Source organism: Chaetura pelagica, unplaced genomic scaffold, assembly GCF_000747805.2.
Source record: "Chaetura pelagica isolate M959 unplaced genomic scaffold, ChaPel_1.0 scaffold76, whole genome shotgun sequence".
Classification (NCBI taxonomy): domain Eukaryota; kingdom Metazoa; phylum Chordata; class Aves; order Apodiformes; family Apodidae; genus Chaetura; species Chaetura pelagica.
The window spans coordinates 9,260,045-9,273,622 of NW_009970723.1; the positions used below are offsets into that span (position 1 = coordinate 9,260,045).

The window sequence follows — 13,578 nt, forward strand, 5'->3', positions numbered from 1 at the left end:
GCTGAACTTCACCAGCTGTAAGACTTACACATTCAGAAGTTTATCTACTTGCCAATCACTGAGCTGTTGCAAAACATCAAGACAGATCTGACTTGATCACAGTTCTGAGGACAGTTAGTCATCCAGCAAAAAGCCAGGAAATGCACTCAGGCCACCCTGTACTGGAGTGCTGGTGCTGCAGACAAGGCCTTCTTCTAGGAAGTCCTGGAGAAAGCTGCTGACTATAATGAGCAGGAATTTGGAAGCAGTATCTCAGTACATGTGATATGGGGCAATTTGAGGACAATTCTGTAAAAAGAAATTAAAAAGCAGCTAGACTGCTTAGACTCTCTGGCAAGTGTGAGCAGTAATGTAGAAACTCCGTGAAGTGATCTTCACTGTACAATAGACGGTACTTGTGCTTTAGATCACTAAGAAGGAACTAGACCTGGTACTCTTGCCAATAAAGCGAGCATCTGCAATGGTGCTTCTTGGTTCTGAGCATGACAGAAGTACTGTCAGGAAAAAAATAAGGAAGAGCTGATAAAGACTAAGAAAATATACCCTTATGCCAAGGATGGAGATTAACATCTAGCTATAGAGGGCTGCTGAAATCAGTCTTACGTGGTATGGTGGATGAACCTTGGCTAACAGCTAAGTGCCCAACCAGCTGCTAACTCGCTCCCCCTCCTTAGCAGGACAGGGAAAGAAAAATAGGATGACACAGCTCATGTCTCAAGATCAAGATGGGGGATTGCTTGCCAGTTGCCATCATGGGCAAAACATTCTTGACATGGGTAAAATTTAATTTATTGCCAATAAAAATAAATTTGGGTAGTAAGAAACGTAAGAAAAACACTAAAGCAGCACATTGCCTCTGGTCTTTCCCAGGCTCAGCTTCACTCTTTCATTATGGAATCTTCTACCCACCACCACACTTCCCAGTCAACACAGAAGGACAGAGTTATGGTCAGTCTATAACAGTTCCTTGCTCTCTCTTTCCTCCTTATACTTTTCACAGAATCATAGAATAGCTTGGGTCAGGAGGAAGCTTTAAAGACCATCCAGTCTAACCCCCTTGCCATGGCCAGGGACATCTTTCACTAGATCAGGTTGCTCAAAGACCTATCCAACCTGACCTTGAACACTTTCAATTATGGGACATCCAGAACTTCTCTGGGTAACCTGTTGCAGTATCTCACCAACCTTATAACAAAAAAAATTATCCTTTATATCCAGTCTATATGTACCTTCTTTCAGTTTAAAAGCATTGCCCCTTCTCCTGTCACTACAGGCCCTGGTAAAAAAAGCTCTGTCTTTCTTAGAAGCCCCTTGTATATATTGAAGGGTCACAGTAAGGTCTCCTTGGATCTTTTTCTTCCCCAGGCTAAACAATCCCTATGCCTTTTCTTACAGGAGAGGTGTTCTGTCCCTCTGATGATTTTTGTGAACCCTTCTCTGGACCTGCTCTAACAGGTCTGTGTCTTTCTTGTACTGATGACTCCAAAGCTGGATCCAGTCCTCCAGGTGGGGTCTTTCAAGAGCAGAGCAGAGGGGGAGCATCACCTCCCTCAACCTGCTGACCATGCTTCTTTTTATGCAGCCCAGGAAACAATTGGCTTTCTGAGCTCCAAGTGCACATTCATAGAATCACAAAATGGTCTGAGTTGGAACGGACCTTTAAAGATCTAGCCCAACATGCTTTTTAAAAAGCAGTTTAAGGCTTGTTCCATTTCTCATGAAACCAAAAATAACTGACACTTGAACTCTCAAGTCTTACTTAATCATCTCCCAGTATAAATTGTAACACATCTACTGGGCAATTCTGTTATACATGCACTATTATTTGAAGGCTGGGATGGACTGACTCTCTGCCATAATGAGTGAAGCTCAAAGCCACTTGTGTCTTGTTCAGAAAAATACCTCTGTGGGATCAGCTATTATTAATCCTGTTCCATGAGCAGGAAAAAGAGTAGGTCAATCTTCCTTGTTTTTTTTCCCTTCCCTACCCCCTCCAGCCCGGCTTCCAGGAGTCCATTCCTCCTTTTTCTTCCTCTCTATCAACACATTCTAACAATTGAAGACACTGCCATCTGGGTACCACCGGTTAACAATGTAGCATTCAAAGCTCATCAGTTATGTCCAATGGAGAGCTGTTATGCTTGTATGGAATAAACATTGTTTTCTTCCTCTTTTTCCTTTTCAAATGGGTATCAAATTCTATACATAAACCCCTTCAAAATTAAGTCAGATACTTAAAAAACATCAGGGAGGAGTATGCTTACAACTCCATAGGGAGCCTTAATTTGCCCTTCTATTATATTTAAACATTATAACACATTATTTAATTATAAGACTATGGGTTAAAACTAGTTAAAGAATGGGTCAAACAATCATAAATGCACCATTTCATAATTTTTGAGGATTTGATTTCACTATCTAAACAGTTTTAATACTTTTTTTTTTTTACACTTAATGAGGTTAGTTGAGAATCATTCACAACCATCACATCACTATTTTTCCCAGATAATCAATAAAATAAAGATCTCACATGAACATTAGTCACAGTAGGGCTTATAATTTGTTTATAAGAGATAGAGGAAGGCTTTAAATCCAGGGCTCATTGTGGGCAAGTCTGAAGTAATGCTAACAGATTTGAAAAAGGGGAAAAAAGCAGCTAGTGTTCTTTCTTAGCTCCCACTGAGGAAGGCAGAGACTCTAGTACTGCTACACTTGAGGTGCTTTGCTGGGCTCTCCAGCTGCTCCTGGGTATCTGAGGCACAGTTATGACTCCAACTCCTCATGCTATTTGTGTTTGGCAAGAATGTACCTTCCTTTCAGACACAGATCACATCACAGTCGCTCTTCTCACTGCATACTAAAAAAATTGCACTAAATCGAAAATTGGATTGCACCTCTCTCTACTAACCACGTAATTTCTGTTAGAATACTATATGTTGTCCACTTAGTGACAGTTTGGACAATCAGCACAATACACTTCAGATACCAGGTGAAATTCACTGGACTGGTTTTCAGTTGAAAGTAAAATAGTTTCTTGAATAGGCCATCTGCAAAATCCTCTCTCCCCTATGTGTTACAACAGCAACTGCCAGCAGCAGAGACATTTCAGGCAGTAATTCACTGATCAAAACCACCAGGCTATTTTTCAGTGAGTGCATCTCAGTTCTGGAATTAATTTCTCCCTAAATCATGGTCAAACAGCTTGTGTTTGTTGATTTCCATAACATGGGATATGGAATAGCAGAACAAAACAATCATGGTCTTTAGTGATATGACAGTTTGAGGACCGTAGGATATGGTAGCTACCATTCTTTGGAGGTGCTCTATTTTGGGAAGCTGCAGGAAGGTAAAGAAGATGAACAAAGGAAAGACTGAGTTGAAGTCAAGCTATATAAGTAAACTGCTGGCATTAGGACTTACGTAATATGTTTTCTAAAGTTTTCATGCTAATTCTAGGGTAGCAGAGGTATCTGCAAAGAAGGTAGGTGCAGGGAACACAGCTTGCTGTTGGAAGTGATACACCCCCTACACACACACACACACACAACTGCTCAAACTCTGAAACTTGGTAGCATTGCATCCTCAGCAAGCTGCTGTTGCCATAGCAACTGTTCCTTAAAACGCGGAAAACAGGTCAGGTAGTTTCAAACTAACCACTGTTTCCAATGTCGCTGTTTTCCCCTGTAGTTTTGAATTAGCCCACCTCTGAGATGATCAGTGGGCTGTTGCCATGGAGTCATCAGCCAGAAGAGAGGAAAAAAAACAAGGCTCTTGAGTTTCACAGGCCACAGAGATGCCTAAGTAACACTGAGTTTGGCCTCCCTCCACTTACTGCTTCTTCTCCCAAATCCTTCAGAAATCCTCTTCAGAGGCACCAGCTCTTTTCCATCTCTTTTTCCATCACCGTAAATATCCTTTACTCCAAAAACTATTTGGGGCTTATGTTTTAGGGGGGTTGGGTTTTTTTTGCTTTTGTGTTTTTTTAACCAAAAGGGCAGTGTATAACTTGGGAGTTAAATCCTGTAACCACTGAGCTCAAGTGAAAGGTGCATTATTTGGTCATAACATCATTCCTTTAAAAGGCTTTATGTTTCAGCACCGTTGAAAACATGCAAGCAGTTGTTGCAGCACTTGATGTAGGAAAAAACAAACTATAAAACAGGCCTCTTTGAAACCCATGTCAAGGAAGTGAACCAGCTCAAGAGACAAAAAATCAAACAGCTGAGCACGTACACACTGAGCTGCATTACAACCAACACACTCCTACCAATTCCTCCTCTGTTCCTCTGAAGCAGCACTGATGGTGGGCAGCCCACAGGTGCTCACATCTCAGCAAAACATTAGTCACAGACAAAATCCCAAAGGACAATGTCAGTTTCACTGTTTAATTTAATTACTTTAATTGAGTCTATTTGAATGTAGACTTACTTATATCAGTCTCTATCTTGACTCAGATTTTTGTAAATTTGTTAATGGAAACTTCTAGAAAGATAGAAATAGCAATGAAACTTCTAACTTCGCAAAAGCAAAATAAAAAGCCCATTCCACCCTATACACAAATCAAAAGCACCATGGAAATATCACATTTCTGTCTCTATGAACATTATCAGGATAATAGTTCTCATCTTGAGGTGATTATCCATCTCTGTACAGTGCATGTTCTTCTTGTGTGTGGATGACATTTAAACATGTGACTGTCATTAATGGCAATCTTAATGTGACAATTAGTTTCAGCAAAAAATAAAATATCATTCTGTGAAAGTGATAATCCATCTGACACTGCAGAAAAAAAACCCCAAATGTTTGCACTAGAAACATATGAAGAACTACCTTCATAAAATACAGGCATCTCCTCCAGGTTCCAGCAGGATCAATGACCAAGAAGCTCCCAGTAAGACAGCCTCTCTTCCATTCACACACTTCTTAAATTCCTTATACCAAGAAGGCCAGTGTTCAAAAAGAACACAAGAAAATAAAAGATAGTAAAAATGAACTATCCCAAAATTACTAAAAGAACTTTTTGGAGTAATGGCAAAGTCTGGTCTGTGTCTTCAAGTAACATTTTTTCCTCCATTCTTACTTGAAAGATGATTCAAATATACAAAAACAACTAAATATATTAGGTTGTAGTGACACCATGAGGGAAAAAAAAATCAAACGTTTTTAGAAAGCTCCACCTAATTCCCATCTCATACAAATTCATGCAGTCAAGGTTGCACAGTTCATCAAGTTCTTGCTTCTTAGCTGAAGACTTAAACCTTGTCCATTAAGTCTAGTCTGCTATAATGCAAAGTAAAATAAGTTAACTTCTAAACAGTTTCAATTCTCACTATGGCACACTACAAATTGTCAGGGAAATGAAGTCAGGGATATGCAGTCAGGGTTCTCAATTAAGCAGCTTTTTGAAACATCTATAACTATGCTACTGTACTTTTAGAGCTTTCCTACAGAGCAATTTTATCCTGACATGTCTTATTTATGTTAAGAAACTAAATTTTCTTACTAGTATTTTTAGATCTGTACAACTCCTACTGTCAACACAAATATAAATGTAAGCAATACCAACATCTTTAAATAGACGCTAAATAAGCATTAATTCTTCAGATATGTCTTTTCTAGGAACTAGGCATACTTGTCCTAAAAGAAGAAAACCTGAGAGAAATACTTGAAGCTGTGAAATTTCTAACCCTAAACCTAAGTGTAGTTTCACTTTTAGGCACACAAGGGAAAGTGGTTTCTTTAATAATCTAAACAGCTAAAGTTAACATTGCTGCCAGCAGGAGTTCTGCTGCTGACTTTAGCAAGTATGAGACTAACCCTTCTACAGAGTTTGTCAATAGCTGCAGCTTCATATATTGGGCTTCTGTTAAATTGCCAGAATCCTATCTGACAAGTTCTCATCTCCTACTTGAGTTCAGTTAAAATTAAGGTTAAAAAAAAGTAAAAAAAGCTAAACTGAAAAAAAACCCCAACATCCCATGTTCTTTACCAAGCCACATAATGAGGAAATACTCTTCAAAACTAAGAAGTTACAAAAACTAACTTAAAACAGATTTGCAGAATTCTAGTCACCCACTCTCCTGAGGCAAGTTTTATTTTTACTTCTTTTCATTATCATTAATCATCATAGCAAAGCGTAGAACAGATTTTGTTTCTTGGTGGTAAATTTGCATGATACTGTCTGGGATGATTTTGATAATTCTGCTGAAATCCTGAAATTGAACATGCACCCTTTGGTGTCACAGCACTCAGTTTGGGGATCAGACATTACACACAAAGGTGTGGTACACTGTTTTGACATTAACAGTGATTCATGCAACATGGAAACTATTTGGATTAAATATCTCCCCCTCACTTTTTTTTTTTTTTTTTGAGTGTAAGAGAAAACAGAATAGAGACCTGAAACTGAATTGGTTTGATGGACAAAAAAAGAATAGTTTAAAACTTGTCCAGCCAAAACTGGTTTTTCCAAGTATTTCAAAGCTCCTTCTAGCCTCTACACATTACTTAGTTATTACACAATGATCTCAAAGAGGTATTAGTACAGACAACTGGTTACTAAAGTAACAAGATGTGACTTTAAACCAGTCTCATTGCCCCAGCTCAGCTTCACTCACATCTCACCTTTCTTTTCTTTAAACTACACAGAAATTACAGACCTGCTGTATAACTGCATATATATAATAGAGCTACTCTTCAGTCTCTCCATTTGAGCTACTGAGAAAAAAAAAAAAGTTAGATGACACAAGCATTTAAACTCTTTGGAGTGATGTAATATCTTCTTAACTTTATACCAAGACTTTGAAAGTTGGCTGAAAAATTAGTTTTAAAGCATCTTCACTAGAAACTATTTTGTAATTAAAAAACATATTGCACATCAAAACTATTATGACCTGATACAATACACTTCTGGGAGAGAAAACATGGTTTAAGTTTTATTGACCAGATCTTGGCTGAAATTTTCCAGAGGCAGAATCATATTTGGAAATAACAGTTGACTGCTAATTGCAAAAATTGTCAAGGTTACCCAAGGTCTAACTCCTCCAAAATCCTGACAGTTCTAATAAATAGATTGAATATGTCACTGTTTTTGAAAGCTGGAACTTGTAAGACCTATGTGTTCTCAACAGCCTTTATGATTACAAACATCAGCAATCAGCAGTAGCTTAAAAAACCACAGGAAATAAGGACATTGGAAACATTGACAGGAGGAGGTCACCTACAACAGTTCTCTGCTCCAAGTGGGATCAACTCCACTAAAACTATTCCTGACATGTTTATCTAACCAGGTCTTCAACACTCACAATAATGGCAGACTCTGGAACCCTTTAAAGCAATCTGCTGTCATACATTGTTACCTTATTAGATGTTCTTCTTACTATCTAACTTCAAATTAATTGCTGCCACTCAAGCCTGAGTTCCTGTCTTTATCTCCAGAGGACATGACAACGATAAGTAAAAATCTCTAATTCTGTTTCACACATGTAGGAATGCAAAAAGCTTTTTGGACTAGAAGGGTATTTTCTGTGCTCCTTTAGGATACAAAATTGATATAATCCTTGTGAGGTGGCACAATTGCTGTTCCAAAACCTGCAAAAGTACAGCACTGGCACTTCAACATGAGTGACTCAGTGATTAGAGTAACAGCTTTCAAGTAACTTTATGACTTAATATAAACAGAAAGGATTAATTCTGTTTACAGCCTAAACAATTTAGTCATATATAAAACCAAGTTACTAGGCTTGATTTTCAACTATTTACTTCTGTTGTAACAGGGAAAGGAACATATTCAAACAGAAAGGATCCTATATTCAATAGCAGTTGGAGATGCAGTTTGCTCTAGTAGTGTATTTCCCTACTCTGCAAGAAAAACAACTCTTCTTTTGTAGTCAGAATATACAAACAGGATTTAGTTAAATCACTCAGTATCTGACTTGCAGAGTTTACAAAAATACCGCAACAACCAACAACAACAAAAAAGGGTAATAGGTTGGTTCATTCTCTTTGCCTAATAGAAAAAAAAACCATAACGATCAATGTCAGGCTAACACAAGCTCCCCTACTGACTGCCTGAACATTGCACAATAAGCCCAACACACATTACCTGCAAACCATCCTAATATAAATCTCTCTATCCTTGAACTACCCCCACACCTTTCATTTTTTTCAATAACCACTCAACACACAAGAAACTTCTGCACCAGCCACCTATTAAAAGAGACACAGAAAAACCCCACTGCCAAGGTTCACACTGTCCTCACAAAATGAACCAGATAAAGCACATTATGTTCATTATACTGATTTTGCAGTGTCTCCTTTGTTAGCTGTGTCTCCACTAAAATAAAGGAAACACTGCATGCAGACTATCGACACCAACAATACTTCTCTTTATCATTCATACAGCCCATGCAAACCCAGAAACCTAAGTTTTAAACTTGCTTAGTTAAGAAAACATTCTTCCTGTCAGCATCTGGAAATGCTTCATGATATTCAAGCAACTAATTAGAAACAAAGCAAAATGAATACATATTAATAATTCACTTGAAATTTTTAGATTACTTAGAGGAGAATTTGAAACAGTTGAAAATAGATTAAGTACATTAATTCCCATTAATAAGAAAGAAGACTGTACCAAACAAACTCATCTGCTGCTTAAATAAAATCAGAGTAAACCCTGGCAAGGTTTTGTACAAAGAAGTATTTCCAATGAAAGTAACTCAGCCTAGCTTTATCACTGAAGTTTTAATTAAATTCTATATGGTCTTCCATCATTTTATGGTATTTACTTTCTTACCAAAAAGTCATATTATACATTTCTAAATGTCAACTAAAGTGCTTACTATCTGTAATATTATTATTTCAGAATTATTGTATTTTATATTATATTTGTTCTGGTTGAAACCCAGAGCAATATTCTGCCTGGAGTAACAGATGGCTTTTAATATTTTTGTTGCTATTCCAGAATCTTTAAGTCACCCAAAATGCATCTACTTAAACATGATACCGCAGTTACTGCAAAACATGATCTACATGTTCACTGTTTAATATTTAACAATCTGGATAGCATTTCTGTTTGGAAATAAATCTACTAAAGACAGAAATCATTACCCTAGCATTGCTATAATAAATAGATTTGCCTTTTTACATCTTATCATCTCATAAAAAAAAGTAAATTACTCTTTTAAAATGAAATAATATAGTAAATCAGTGCCAATGAAGTTTAGCAACTCATTTTGAGTGAAGTTAATTCACAGGTTATAAATAATTAAATACCACTTAACTGCAGTTCATAGAAATCCTTTGTTAACATCATGTCCCGCACTAATGTTAGCATACATTATAAAGGGCCAGAAGAATTTACAGAACAATTTTATATCATAATGAGATGTAAAATGTCATGATACAGTAAAAATATAAGCAGCAGGTTATTTATCAGCATGTACACATAGCACTTTTCCCCACATAAAAAATTTCAAGCACTTCTTATTAAAAGTTAGCTTTTTTTGTAAAAATTGTTTTCTATAATGCCAAGAAAATGTGATAAATATTACACAAAATAACACAAAATCTTCAACTATACAACAGAAAAAAAAGAAATTTGATCAAGCTGCTTCAACACCACCTTGCAGTTATATTGCTCATTTAATACACAGCTCTCTCCAGCATGTACATACCTCATGGAAAACATTCTGTATGGAAGAACAAAGCTATCACAATACCAAAATGGTGATACGAATATATAGTTTCTATAAAAAAAGAACTGGTCACTTAAATGGCTGGAACACATCATCTGCTCTAATTCAGCACTTTGATCCTAAATGCTGACTTGTCAGCTAAGACTAGAAGTTGGCCCTTCAAACAGCTTAAGCCTCATTATGAAAAGCTGCTTATACCATGCACCATGAACATCGCTACGAGTATCACACCGATACACTACACAGCTTTACCACAACATTAGACATGATGCCGCTTTTTCTCAGAATTATTAGCATCTTGTTGATTAGACTAATTGGCATGAAGGTTTGCTGTGAAAAGAACATCACTTAACTCCCAAGTCAAACTGACAGAATTAGGGTTAAAAATATTGCTTTCGTTTTGCCACCTGCTGCATGACCCTGAAAAACAATGAAAATGTGTAAAAGCATTGTCTATAGTCTGATAGCATTCATTGAAAATTGAAATCTCTGATGATTCTTGTGTGTGAAATATACAGTTGAATATAAAAGCCGAAGTTTGAATAAACACTAGTTGTTTTTTTCTAAGATTCATACACAATCAGAGCTTCAACACTTCCACTTTAAAGGCTGAAGTGAAACAAACTAAAACATTTACAAGCACTTCCCCAGAAAGACATTTCCCTAAGATTCACAGATGTAAAAGACCCAGTTTTTCTTTTCAGAATTTATCATGAGACAACAAAAATAGACAATACAGTAACTGAAAGCAAAGATCCAAAAAAAGTCAACACACAGATTCCTAGTAACAGAAAAGACAATGCTCAAAAATGTTTGGGATTTTTTGTTTGTTGGGGTTTTTTTTAAATCAAGAAGAAATTTTGTATAAAGCACTCAAACACCTCTTATGCATGAAAAACAGCACTGTAGTCCTAAAGGACACACCACGGGGCACATTTTTATTAATGTAGTATTCACAGTGACTACACAGTACCGGAACTGAAAAGTTACCTGCAGTATACTTAAGTCAATATGATACAAAACTTGAAGGTCTGCAGTGGCAGTTTTTTCTCATTAATTCATAGAACATTACATTCATGACCAGCACAGACTGATCTCAGAGCTGAAGCCTGCAGGACCAACACTCAGAGATGTATCTCAAATTCCCATATGGCATTAGAGAAAAATAAGATCAGCTTTTGAATTTCAAAACAGATGTATGTCAACACTGAAAAACAAAGCATAAATATATACTTACAGAAGAAAAAACACTGCTAAATGACTTTTTTTAAAGCTCAAATTGATGACCAAAGCATCTTATTTTCTTGGAAAAATCTTGTCTTTTCATTGGCAAGGAGTTTTTAAAACATTTAGCTCAGGGCAGAAAAATATGCCCACACAAAAACCTTCTAACAAGACCTAGTGATAAATTATATTTTTAATATAAAATCATTATTTTATACATTTATTTATCTACCTTATGAGAAAAGTTACCTGTGTCATTTCTTTACACTATCTAAGAGCATCAGCAAGTGTGTAGACTGCGTTACAAGTATTTGCAAATTTAAAACAAGTAACTGTGTTTTTCAAATTAACAGTAAAATATTCTAGGAATAGGATAAAATATTACTGCAAACTAAAGCAAATTTGGCCACAAGAATTAGCTCCCAATTCTGCAGGTCTCACCTTACACACAGAAATAAGCAAATTGATTAATTACAGGGATTTATAAGGATTGATTTTTCTTCCTTTTCTCTTCCCCCCCCACTTTAACTGCATTTCAGTTTCTCTGACACTACACTAAGAAACTTCTAAGTCTTTACATTCGATACACTTGAGTATCAATTCTTAGCATGGCACTGTTGTTCCTCCCTGGTTCACAAAAAATCACTGACTGCCAGCACCGATGTGCTACATACAGCTTACAAAGGCATATGGGGAAGTAAGAGTAATGGTCTCATTCAGCAAATCAGTTTGGTGACCTCCAACTTAGGAGCACCCCTCTACTACATAGTAAATTCGAGTACTACTAGAATATACTGGCATTGAGTTATATTTTGATAATTTATGTCTTAGTTCTACTGTATCAATCTCTTCTTTAAAATATGTCAGCATTTACTGTTAGGATCCCTTTTCAGATCTCATTAAGGCTAATTCCAAACAAAAGAGAATAGAATTATTTAGTCCAGAAATTTCCATTATCTTTAGTGAATCATTTAAAGATTTCATGCCAGCAACTGGAAACATTTGTGTTCATCTGACAAAGAGTATACAATACATTATGCATGCTGCCCACTGATTTATCCCTTCAGAAAGGATAACTCTCTTGCAAGCCATTTACCAATACTGCCACTTGCTGTCTAAAATATAAATGTAAGTGCTTCTAGAATATATAAATACCTAATAATTGCCGCCTATGGTTCAAACCAGCAGGCTGTTAAAACCAATATAGTGTGTGACATCAGCTGGTACCAGATGCTTCAGAGAAATGTGTTCCTGAGTGGACTGGTCTGAAGCAATACATCCATTATTGAAGGGTCTTCCTAAATTCTTTCTTGGGCTGGCCTATCTACAGAACTATTTGGCTTTCATCGTGCTTAAAACAAAATCCCATTTCCCCCACTCCCAGCACCTAATGACATACATTGCTCATGCAAACAGCTATTTGCTTTTTTTAAAATCCGATTTAGTCTTCCATTAGAATAATTCTGTAGAAACAAGTCTTACAACACCGCCTTTTCAGGAAGACAAAGACAAACAGCACAGCACATAACTTTCACAAGTCACTGGAGCAGGTTGCCCAACCAAGCGTGAATGCCCCATCACTGGAAGCATTCAAGGTCAGACTGGACAGAACTTTGAACAACTAGTGAAAGGTGCCCCTGCTCCTGGCAGGGGATTTGGACTAGGTTGTCTTAAAATATCCTTTCCAACCAAACGACTTTGTGATTCTAAAGTCTTTGACTTGCCAGTCTAAGACCACCAGCAAGGTTGGCCTACAACAGAGAGAGCAGTTAAGTTTGTGAAGATCAGGTCTCCTCAGGCTTGGTCCTAGGACAAAGTCCTATTTCAAGAAGGCAACTTCAAATGTGCAAGCAATGTCAAGAAGTTCCACAGGATTATCCATCCACTACATATCCAAGAATAAGCACCTACAAAATCAGGATCTTAGTGTTTACAAGAATAATTTTTGCTTGCATTTCTTAACAAGTAATGGAAAAGACAGAATGAGTTTTAATTTTTTCTACTTTTATTGCTACTATAATAACCCTGCTTAAATAAAAACTAGTTATTTTTCAGTGAATAATGCAAATAATAATTATTCTTTGAGCAACCTGGTCTAGTGAAAGGTGCCTCTGCTAATGACAGGGATGTTGGAACTAGATGATTTTTAACATCCCTTCCAACACAAACAATTCTATGATTTTATTTTGTTAGTTGATTATCATGATGATCACTATTGCATTTTAAGGTTTTTAAAAAAATAAAAATAAAAAAATAATAATAATTTAAATAATAATAATAATAATTAAAAAAAATAAATAAATTGAAAGTAAATAAATAAATAAATCCCACCCAAACCAAAATCCAACTTAACGAAAACTCTCCAGGAGCAACAGCTTGTACTGTGCTATTTTACTGGCTTTATTCCAGTAGCTTAAATTTAAGCGTCAGCTTTATGTAGAAATGCAGTAAATTAAAACTGCCAAAAAATTTCCACACCTACAGCTGTCACCTCAAATTAAACACAACATTTTTCTCCAAATCCCAAGTGTACTTTCAAAAAGGTGTCATGTGATCATATTTAGCTACTGCAATGCAGTCAAGAAGACATCTAATCTACAACAGATAAACTATTATTTCATTCAAACATGTTAAAAATTAATAAAGGTGAAATCCAGGT

At 36.4% G+C, this 13,578-nt stretch overlaps 1 protein-coding gene across 1 annotated transcript in view; it reads right to left on the minus strand.

Annotated features, from left to right (window-relative positions):
- Positions 1–13,578, minus strand: part of STK3 (serine/threonine kinase 3) — a 126,287-nt gene that overhangs the window by 30,696 nt on the left and 82,013 nt on the right. The gene's annotated exons all lie outside the window — the stretch shown is intronic.